The sequence below is a fragment of the Globicephala melas genome, chromosome 6 (genome assembly GCF_963455315.2).
Source record: "Globicephala melas chromosome 6, mGloMel1.2, whole genome shotgun sequence".
Classification (NCBI taxonomy): domain Eukaryota; kingdom Metazoa; phylum Chordata; class Mammalia; order Artiodactyla; family Delphinidae; genus Globicephala; species Globicephala melas.
The window spans coordinates 14,098,344-14,110,017 of NC_083319.1; positions in this window are offsets into that span (position 1 = coordinate 14,098,344).

The following is an 11,674-nucleotide window of genomic DNA, read 5'->3' on the forward strand; positions in this document are numbered from 1 at the left end:
CTGGCCAAAAAAAAAAAAATCATCCCTACTCACTAAGGTAACAAGCGATTTGTGGGACAAGCACTACTAGGGACAAATATCACTCTGTCCCTCTCATCACTTATATCTAATGGGAAAAGACACATACTCTCTTCAGACACTGTGAGCTGCAGCCATTCTTTCGGTAAAGCTTTATTGAGACCTGTGCTGGCCCCTAGGGTGTGGGGAACGGTAAGATGTGCACCCTACTCTCAAGAAACTCTTAGTGCAGTGGGTGAAACAGGTATAAGTAGCTCATTGAAACTGATACATAAGAGAGGCTCAGAGACAGCACAGGAACTCAGATCCGTTGGTTGAAGCGCGGAGGGCTTCCTGGAAGAGGTGGCCTGTAAACTCACCCTTAAAATATTTTCGAGATGCAGAGAATAGGGCTGTGAGGGACAGTAAAGACCCAGAGTTGGGATGCAGTCTTGCCCTCAGGTAAGGTCTGGGAGGCGGAACCGCGGAGGGGAAGGCAGGAAGGCAGGATGGGCTGGAGCACAGAAGGCATCTAAGGTGGTCCCAACTGCCCGAAAGTAGCAGCACTGGGTGGGAGGTTCCCAAATCAACCTGCGTGTGACCTTTCAGGCTGTTAACAGCAGGATGAGACGATGATTTGAAACCGTTAACTAATTTACCTTCCACCAAAGCCCTATGTTAAGTGCACCAAACACCTGATGTCTTACCTCTTACAGACGATTCAAGAGGAGGGGAGGCAAGATGCAGGCAAAGCTGCTGTTTCATTGGCTCCTCACAAAACCCTTGTGAGGCAAGCATCGTGTAATCCCCTTTTAGAGACCGGGAAGCTGAGACCAGAGAGGCCCGGTGCCCTGCCTAATGTCAGGTGGGAGAAGGGGAGGCAGTGGAATTTGAAGCCAGGTCTTTGCTTCTAGTTACTTTCCTTCGTTTAGATTGACGAGGAATCTTCAGTTCCTTTTGTGTCTTCAGCCAAGATGAAGTCACATCTTTACGGGAAGCCCTGGGAGGCAACGGGTGCCTCTGCTCCCAGCCAGAGGGCCTGCCCGTGGGAACCACAACGTCACCCCGATGGTGCCCAGGAGGGGCGCGTGAGCACAGTCAGCAAAGGGAACGTTTGCTGTCACCTGGCAGCTCACAGGCCTCCTTGGGGGTGTCCACAGGTGATCCTCGGACCACCCTGAGCCATATGGACGACTATTTATGCCTTTAATTGTTCATTTCTGATTGTAAGAGACACATACTCATGGTAGAAAAACTGGAAAACTACAAATGTAGTATACGAAAGGAAGTAAAAATCAGTCATGAGCCCAGTGTCCAGAGAGTACTACTAGAAACATTTTAATAAATTTTCTATGTCTTTTTGAAACAGTAGATACACACACACACACACACAGACACACACACACACACGGACTTTTAAAAATGCATTTAAATCATACTAATTACAGCCTTATGCTCTCCTTTGTTCACTTAACACCCCCTTATCCCATTCTTCCGTTAGCCCCTGTTCATAGGCGAAGCCACGGAAACTAAGAAGAGGGAGATGATGTGTTCAAGCCCAATCTGAATCAGTGGTGGAATCAGGATTCACACTTTCGATGTGATTCACACTCAGATGGAGAAACTGAGGCACCAAGAGGATCAGCCTGTCTGAGGTCACGTGACTGCAGGGCTCCTGGACTCTTCTCTGCCTTTCATCTGGTGTCTGGGCAGGGCTCCCGGAGATCTCAGGAAAGGATTTGCTCTGTGGGTCTGAAAGAGACCGTGGGTCCAGAAGCCAGTGGGCGGGACGCTGTGCCCACCTGCGCCTGGGAGAGTGATGCTTCCTGTGCTTTCAAGCAGCTGTACCCCAGTGGAGCAGACAGGACCCACTTCCCCTTCCTGACCCCTGCTCCCCTACTGAGCTCCAGAGCAGAGACTTGCTAAGCCTCAGTTTCTACTTCTGCATGAAGGTGAAAATCCTAGCCTCACAGTGTTGCTATGAGGATGCCAAGGTTGTGGAAACCACTAGTTTTGGACACTGTGGGGTCCCAGTCTAATAATAACAGAAACAAGGGTCCCAAACAGTCATGGAGTGCCGAGCCTACCGGCAGACACTGAGCTGAGGGCTCACAGGCATCATTGCATGAAACTTGCATAAAAACCCCAAGAGGAGGTGTGATGATTATCACCCCTATTTTATAGAGGAGGAAACCCAGGCTCTGAGAGGTCACACAAGTGCCGGGAGCCAGGACTTGGACCCAGATCAGTCTATGCCAGATTCAAACTCTTAGCCCTTGACGTGATCAGCATAATGTGGAAATGGTACAGAAAAAGGTGAGGTCGGTTTTAGGTCTGCGCAGACTGCAGGTTCATTTTTAAACAAGCATAACGATGAGAACGACAGCTTACTGAGCACCTACTTTACTTGCATTACCTGCAAGTACCACCCTTAATATTGATAACTGACCTAGAAGGAAGGCACTGTTGTCCTCACTTTATAGATGAAGAAACAAGCTCAGAGAGGCCAGGCAACTTCCCCAAGGTTACACAGCTAGTAGGCAGGTCTCTGCCTCCACAGTGAGAGGTTTTACCCATGGTGGTGTCCTCTCCAGTGCTTTGGGGAGCAAGAGAGGGTCAGATGGATGTGATGTCCCTTCTGGACCAGCCACCAGCCCGTCTTCTCCAGGGGAGATGGGCCTGCCTGGAGCACTCCACCTGGCGGGACCTCTTGGGTAGGATTGACACAGGCCACGGGGAAGGGGAAGGACGAAATCAGGGGAGCTGCTGGGGGGCCACTGAGCCTTTGCCAGGAGCTGGATCTCATTTGCTGCCTTGGCATCTGGGACTTGCGTTCGTTTAAGCAAAGCACATTCATGTGGCACAGAGTTTGGGGACCATTCCAGAGAGGCTGGGATATTACAGTCATCTGGCTGATGACATTTCTTCCTTTTCAGGTCCTTTCCTCAACTCCCACCTGTCTCAAGGCATTTCCTCCGTAGAAAATCCGGGGTGTATGGTGCGAATGTCATCATAGCTGTCCCAGCCAATCCTGGTAAGGCAGGGAGGTGAAGGTCACCCAGCAGGTCAGTGGCTCGGCTATGGTGGCCTGTGATTCCTCTCTGGTGGGAGGAGGTCAGCTGAGCCATCGTCCCTCCCTGCCTGTTGCTCTCACCCTCCTGCTGCCCTCTGGGCAGTTGGATCCATTCTTCCCGCAGTAGGGCCCCTGTTCTCTTTGTACAGATGAAAAGCAGGAGCTCAGAGAAGAGCAACTCCCTCGGGGCAGCCAGGTGCCTAGAGGCAGAGCCTCCTAGGGCCTGGGTCTGCTGCTACACACCCCTGCCCTTGGGCTGTACCCACTAACTTGTCGATTTCAATATTGAAGGTTCTCTCTATGGAAACAACTGATTTCTATCCCCGCTCCCTCTCACAAGCACAGCTCCATCTGGGGAGAAATCCCAGGGCCGGCAATGGAGTGGAATCCACCTGGGACATGGGTGTCTGGGACTGGGGGGGGGGGGAGAAAAGCTCCTCTCTGCTGCTACTGTGCCCCCTGGGGAGCTGCCTGCCCCTCCGATGTCTCCTGGGGGCGGGGTGGGGGTATGAGTGCACTCCCAACCCCCTAGACCATTGAGTGTCCGGTGTTCAGCCTGCCAGGGACTCTGTACTCTTGCTGTGGGACCTTGGGCCAGTCACCTGCCATCTCTGAGCTCACGTTCCCAGGACTTCCCTGGCGGTCCAGTGGTTAAGACTCCGCACTCCCAATGCAGGGGGCACGGGTTCGATCCCTGGTCAGGGAAGATCCCACATGCTGCATAGTGCGGCAAAAGAACAACAACAAAAAAACCACAAAGGCAAATCTGAGCTCACGTTCCCATCTGCATAGTGGACAGGTGGGTGGGGACAGATACAGTGCTGACCATGTGGGATTCTGGGCGCGAAGAGCCAGACCGAAGGAGGCCCTCTTCCCCACGGCACGTGAGCAGCATGCCCTGGTCAGGGCATGCAGATCACTTCAGACTGTCTCCCCGCAGCCTCTCACTTGCATTTGGTCAAGAGCAGGTGTTGGAGTCCAATAGTCCAGTTCAAGTCCCAGCCCTGTCACTTGGTAGCTGTGTGTCCTTGGGCAAGTTCTTTAACTTCTCTGTGCCTCCATTTCCCCAAGTGTTAAAAGGTGATGATAAATTCCTGCCTTGTAGGGATGTGTGGGAAGGAAGCAAGCCAACACCTGGCAGGAACTTTGATGGAGCCCCTAGTGTGAGCGGCATGTAGTATTCCTGCTACAATTATTACCAAGGTCTTAACCCTCAAGCTCCAGCCCACTGAGGAGCCGTGAGTCAAGGCCATACAGCTCTCTTCCCACTAGCCCTGGCTCTGTCTCCCGATCACTGATCCACCAGAGGCCAGCTCCCTACCCTTGTGGGGCCTCAGTGACCTCATGCAGAAAATGACACTTGGACTTCATTCTGGGTCGCGAGACACAGCACAGATCTGACAATTAGGAGACAATCACGAACAGATCTTCCACAGGCTGGGTGCTGTGCACCTCTGAGGGTGTTTCTGCAAAGCCCAGCATCATCAGGACTTGAGGGGGAGGGAACGTGCACCCCTTCCTCCCTCTGGCATGGAACCTGCCTAAACCGTGTGTTGGGCTGTTAAGATCCAGAGAGTTCCTTTTTTCATTGCAGTCAGGTGTTTTCAGAGCCTCACCACTCACTGATGCCGGCACCAGTTCCTTCCGGCCCAGAGGCCTCTTTGCGGCTCCGCAGGACAGCCCTGCCCTCTGCCCAAGGTCCAGGGTGGAGCTGGAAGGCTGGCAGGGGGGTAGAGCCTGACACAGATGGAGGCCACCCTGCGTTCCTGCTCTACTCCTGCCTCTCGCCCTGGCTTCCGCCAGCCCGCCGGCCCTGCCCACCGGTGCAGGTGAGAGTTTGAATCAGGAATAGTTTGTCTTTGGGCTTCTGTGAAGACAGTGAAGGGATCCCCAGAATCTTAGGTCTCGGGGGCTGTGAGCATCTCTGGTCTAACCCCTGTCACCCACTGTGCAGATGGGCACAGGGAGGCCAAGGAACGTGCCCAGGTTTGCACAGCCAGCCAGCAGGGGACCCAGGCTCCTCCACCCAGGCCTGGAAGAGCGCTTACCTGGCCCCTGCCCTGACCAGAACACAGTCCCCACAGGAGGAGCAGAGCTTAGGGAGGGCCAAGCCCGGAGGAGGTCACTTTTCAGGAAAGGGCTAAGGGCCCCTTGTCAACCAGGGGAAGCCCTGCCTCCTGAGGCTCCGAGACTTGGTTCTAGAAGTGGGAAAGGGGAAAGATGGCAAGACAGGATTGACACCCTCCGAGGTGCCCAGAGCACTGCAGGCCAGGGAGGTAGAGGGTGCAGCCAGCCTTCGCCCTGGAGGGAGACCATAAACACCTATGCCCAGGTGTCATCCTGACCTTCTTTTACACAACCCTCTAGCTCTTCACAGAGCACATTCACACCTAGGAGGTCCTTTGATCTCACAACAGCCCTGATAATATGCCATCACTATTTGCATTTTATAAGTGAGGAAACTCAGACGGATGGGCAGTGTGATGTGACAGGGAACAGTTTTCCCACTGGATCCCCACCCTGGCTCAGCTACCAACTCACTGGGGACCTCTGGCAAGCCTCTTCTCCACTCTGGGCCTCAGTTTTCCCATCTGTAAAATGGGGCAGCTGAGAACCCAATGGCCTCTGAGAACCCTCCTGGTATTCAATTCTCTTACCACAGGGCAGCAGCCCCTCCAACCTGCCAATTGAACTGCCCCCCATTTTACAGTTAAATAAGCATGGATGTGCCTCCTAGCTTGTTGCATTTTCCCAAGCTTGGGTTACTGTCAACCTCACTTTACACGCAAGGTAAATATGGACAACCAGGGACGTGAATTGACTTGCCTGAGATCCCACAGGGGCTTAGTGACTGAGCAGGAGGGTGAAGGTAGAAGCTCTAACTAGATTTTTCCCCTTACTTCCCTAGAGCAATACTGTCCAGTTCAGCAGCCGCTGACACGCGGGGCTGTAAAGTGTGTGTGGCCAGCTGAATAACGCTCTCCAAAGATGTCTACACCCTAATCCTTGGATCTGTGAGTATGCTGCTTTACATGGCAAAAGGGACTTTGCAGATGTGATTAAGGATCTTGAGATGGGGAGGTTATCCTGGATTATTTGGGCAGGCCCAATATCATCATAAGGGTCCTATAAGAGGGAGTCGAGGGTAAGAGTCAGAGAAGGCAAAGTGACAAGTAAAGCAGAGGGAGAGAAGATGTGACAACAGAAGCAGTTTGGGATATGCACTTTGAAGACGGAGGAAGGGATGGATGGATGGGTGGGTGGGTGGGTGGATGGATGGATGGATGGATGGCTGGCTGGATGGATGGATGGATGGAAGGAGGGCTGGAGAAGACAAGGAACGAATTCTCCCCTGGAGTCTCCAGGACGAACATCTTGATGGCAACCCTGCCAACATCTTGATTTTAGCCCCCTGAGACTCATTTCCAACTTTCTAACCTCCAGAACTGTAAGATAATAAATCCGTGCTGTTTGAAAGCACTAAGTGTTAATGTGTTACAGCAGCGGTCGAAAACTAACATGGCACTTGACGTGACCACTCCAAATTGAGATGAACCATGAGTCCTAAAATACGTAACATATTTAAAAAAAAAAGTTTATGTTTTAATTTATTTTTGGCTGCATTGGGTCTTCATTGCTGTGTGTGGGCTTTCTCTAGTTGCAGAGCACGGGGGGTCTACTCTTTTGTTGTGGCGCGCAGGCTTCTCATTGCGGTGGCTTCTCTTGTTGCGTAGCACGGGCTCTAGGCGCGCGGGCTTCAGTAGTTGTGGCACACGGGCTCAGTAGTTGTGGCTCGCGGACTCTAGAGTGCAGGCTCAGTAGTTGTGGCGCACGGGCTTAGTTGCTCCGCGGCATGTGGGATCTTCCCGGACCAGGGCTCGAACTCATGTACCCTGCATTGGCAGGCGGATTCTTAACCACTGCGCCACCAGGGAAGTCCTACATACCATATTTTGAAGACTTAGTATGAAAAAGAGAATTTCATTGATTTCCTTAATATTTTTATATTGATGACATGTTGAAATGATCAACATTTCATTATTTTAGATTAAATAAAATTTATTAAAAGTAATTTCCCCTGATCTTTTTTTAATGTTTGTATTAGGAAATTGACAATTACATGTGTAGCTCACATTATATGTCTACTGAACATCCCTAGAGGACTTTTCTCATCGCCCTGATGAAGGAGTAGTCTCCACCCCTCTGTTGTAGCTGGGGATGGGGCCTTGCACTGAGTAATGGAATCACACACCCCCAACACACACACACACACACACACACACACACACACACACACACACTGCAGGTGAGGGGCCTTGGTGGTGGGCGAGTGTCCTGGCCCCCCCTCGCCACTCCCATCTGCCTGGGCTGAGCCCTGCCTCTGGGAAAACCCATGTCCCTGCTAGATGTGACTTCTATTTTTAGCAGCTGTACGTGCTGGCTCCGCATAGCTAGCTCCGAGGCTTGCTGGGTGGGGGCCAGCCCCAGGCCTGCCCTCTCCCTGCCAACAGCGGTCTCAGGAGGAGCTGACACCCTGGTGATGGGGCCTCTCAGGGCGCGTAAGTCAGCCTTGCAACATCCCTGGCAAGGAAATACTATCATAATCTGTACATTTTCTGTGACGAGGCCGAGGCTCAGAGGTCTCTCCAAGCGAGGAGGGGGCAGTGCTGAGTCTGAGTCTTCCTCCCCAAGGCCTGACCTGCTCAGGGACTCGAGGAAGTCACCAATTCTTGGGTGGCATTTCTCTGGAGCGTTTTCTACCTTGGAAAGTATTCTAAGCCAGAGAAAAGGAGAGAATCCATTTGGAAGGAGGGAGGGAGGTGGATGAAGCTTCCAGGTGTGCAGCTGACATCTCCTGTTGCAGTGGGTCCCAGTAATGAAAGCACCCACACGTATGGAAAGGCAACACAACACGAAAACCAGGATTGCCCTGTGGTTAGAACTCAGGTGCCGGCCTCTAGAACACCCGGGTTTCGATGCTGCCTGTCTGCTGGAGCCCTCAGCCTCGGTCTTCTCCACTGCACAATCGGCGTAGGAGGGGTCAGAGGACAAAATGAGGTCATGAACATAAGTGCCCAGCCCCGAGCCAGGCACTGGGGAGCCCACCTCAGTAAACAATCGTTATTGTTAGTATTTACCAAGGGCTTACTGTGTCCTCTCAGCAAAACATCCCAACAATTCATGAGGTTACTGTTGTCATCATCCCCATTTAACAGATGAAGAAACTGAGGCTGAGGGAGGTGAGGTCACTTTTCAAGGTCACACATCTGGTGAGAGGCAGAGCTAGGAATTTTTTGGTAACAGCTTTAGGAAGGTATAATTAAGATATAACGCACATACCATACAATTCACCCATTTAAAGTGTACAATTCAATGGCATTTATATATATATTTCTCATTCTTTGGTAGAACCCTAACTGATACAGTTGCAGTCTAGAAGACTTGTTTTTAGTTTTAAATACTGTTCTATTTTCCAAATATAAATTTGTTAGGGAATTCCCTGGTGGTCCAGTGGTTAGGACTCTGTGCTTCCACTGCAGGGGGCCTGGGTCCACTCCCTCATGCCGCCATTGCAGCCAATAAATAAATAAATAAATAAATAAATAAAAACAAAATAAAATAAATATAAATTTGTTTTTAAATGAACAAAATACATAATCATTTAAAATAATATAAAGGTAGGGTGCGTTTTATGATAAGTAAATTATATTTCAATAAGCCATTAAAATAATAATATTAAAGTGATAACTGCTCATTATTGTTATTTTTTTTTGCGGTACGCGGGCCTCTCACTGTTGTGGCCTCTCCCGTTGCAGAGCACAGGCTCCGGACACACAGGCTCAGCGGCCATGACCCACGGGCCTAGCTGCTCCGCGGCATGTGGGATCTTCCCGGACCGGGGCAAGAACCCGTGTCTCCTGCATCAGCAGGCAGACTCTCAACCACTGCGCCACCAGGGAAGCCCTGGAGTTTTATTTCTTATTGTTTAAAATGTCCCCATTCAAATAAGGTCTGTAGTTTCTTTTCTATTTTTAACTTATTTTATTTATTTGGGCTGCCTCGGGTCTTAGTTGTGGCATGTGGGATCTTAGCTCCCCCACCAGGGAAACCCGTGTCCCCTGCATTGGAAAGTGGATTCTTAACCACTGGACCGCCAGGGAAGTCCCAGTTCTGTAGTTTCTTTTTTTTTTTTTTAACATCTTTATTGGAGTATAATTGCTTTGCATCGTTGTGTTAGTCGCTGCTGTATAACAAAGTGAATCAGCTATACATATACATATATCCCCATATCCCCTCCCTCTTGCGTCTCCCTCCCACCCTCCCTATCCCACCCCTCTAGGTGGTTACAAAGCACCAAGCTTATCTCCCTGTGCCATGCAGCTGCTTCCCACTAGCTATCTATTTTACATTTGGTAGTGTATATATGTCAGTGCCACTCTCTCACTTCGTCTCAGTTTACCTCACGTCCGTTCTCTACATCTGCATCTTTATTCCTGTCCTGCCCTTAGGTTCTTCAGAACCTTTTTTTTTTTATTCTCTATGTATGTGTTAGCATACGGTATTTGTTTTTCTCTTTCTGACTTACTTCACTCTGTATGACAGACTCTAGGTCCATCCACCTCACTACAAATAACTCAATTTCATTTCTTTTTATGGCTGAGTAATATTCCATTACATATATGTGCCAGGTCTGTAGTTTCTTAATAGTGTCATACCAGTTTCAATTCCTTGGTTTTGAAAATGCACTATGGTTATGTAAGAGGCTATGATTAGGGAAAACTATGTGATGGGGTACACAAGAATTCTGTACTATTTTTGTAACTTTATGTGAGTCAAATTATTTCCAAATACAATGTTAAAAAAGTTTTTTTTAAGTTTAAAAGTATTTATTTAGATTTTCTTCTAAGTTTTATGGACTCATATTTTAACTCATTCTCCATCAGAAATCTATTTGATATAAAGTGAGAGATGAGACTGACTTAATTCTTTTCCAGATGGCTGGCCAATTGTCTTAGCCTTGAGGTTGAATCAATCTTCCTTTACCTGGTGATTTGGTCACCACCTTTATTACACACTGAAGCCTGTAAATGATAAGGACTGTTTCCGGGCTATTTTTCTTCTTCTGATCCATTACCATTTCTTATGTCCTTACCATACTGTTTTTGATTACTAAAGTTTCAGAGTATGTTTTAAAATGTGACATGACAGGTGTTGGTTTCCTTCACACATCAAATTAACCCTTTTTTTGTAATTGTATTTTTCAACATTTTTTGACTTTTTATTCTTGCAGATGGAACAAACATGATAAAAAATATTTCAGAGATTTTTATGGGAGTCTCATTAAACTTGCAAATTACCTTGATAAAAGTTGACATCTTTACAACATCCAGTTTTCCTATCCAAGACCACAGTAGGAATGAAGCTTCATTTATTTATCTTTTTCTGTTTCTCAGTAAAGTTGTGTGGCTGTCTTCTAATCAGTCTTTCACATTTCTTGTTAAGGTTAGTTATTGATATGTTATGACCGAAAATTTTTAAACTTATGCTTTCTAATTGGTTATGTTAGTATGTAGGGTGGTACAGATGTATAGGATGGTGACTGCCTTTTATATCCAGTCACCTTGCTGAATTCTCTTATTTATTCTGGTAGCTTTTTCAGTTAATTTTACTGGTTTTCAAGATGGACAAACAAATCCTGTTTAAATCAGCATAATTTTGACTCCTTTACAAATAGCAGCAAATGCTGGAGCCACAAGGATCATTTGATGGATAAACATAAGCAAGTTACTTATCATCTGTGGACTTCAGTTCCCTTATAAGGAAAAAAATGGAAACAATGCTAATACATAAAATAACTATCTATCTTGTTGAGGTGCTATGAGTATTCAGTAAAATAAGATATTTAATATAATCTCCACTTTCAGAATCCTTAAGAAGTGGTAGTCTTTTTCCTAAGTCACCTCCTTGCTTCACATTACGGCAATGGCTAAAACTTTCAGATCAATGTTGAATAATAGTATTGGGTTCTAGTCCTTTTTTTTTTTTTTTTTTTCCCGGTACGCGGGCCTCTCACTGTCGTGGCCTCTCCCGTTGCGGAGCACAGGCTCCGGACGCGCAGGCTCAGCGGCCATGGCTCACGGGCCCAGCCGCTCCGCGGCATGTGGGATCCTCCCGGACTGGGGCACGAACCCGTGTCCCCTGCATCAGCAGGCGGACTCTCAACCACTGCGCCACCAGGGAAACCCTGGGTTCTATTCTTTATTGAGTTCCTAATTTTGATTGGAGGACTTCCACGGTTTTACCCAAAGAGCCTATTAATCAAGCCGTCATGCCTCTAGAGCTATTTCATAAACACAACATGAAAATCACAGACTCCTCTTTAAGGCAATTGTTCTCCCTTAAATCTGAAAGCTCAGAACTTCTGACAAGTTTGTTATTTATACATCAATAAAACTGGGGGGAAAATTTTTAAGGTTGCTGGAGGTTTCTGTGCCTTGTTTTCTTAACGGGTCAGTTCCTTACTTTACGAGTCTGAGGAACTCTGGGATCTGAGTGAGGACAAACCCCAGGAAGTCAGGGTAGATTAAAGCTTCAGCGGGACTT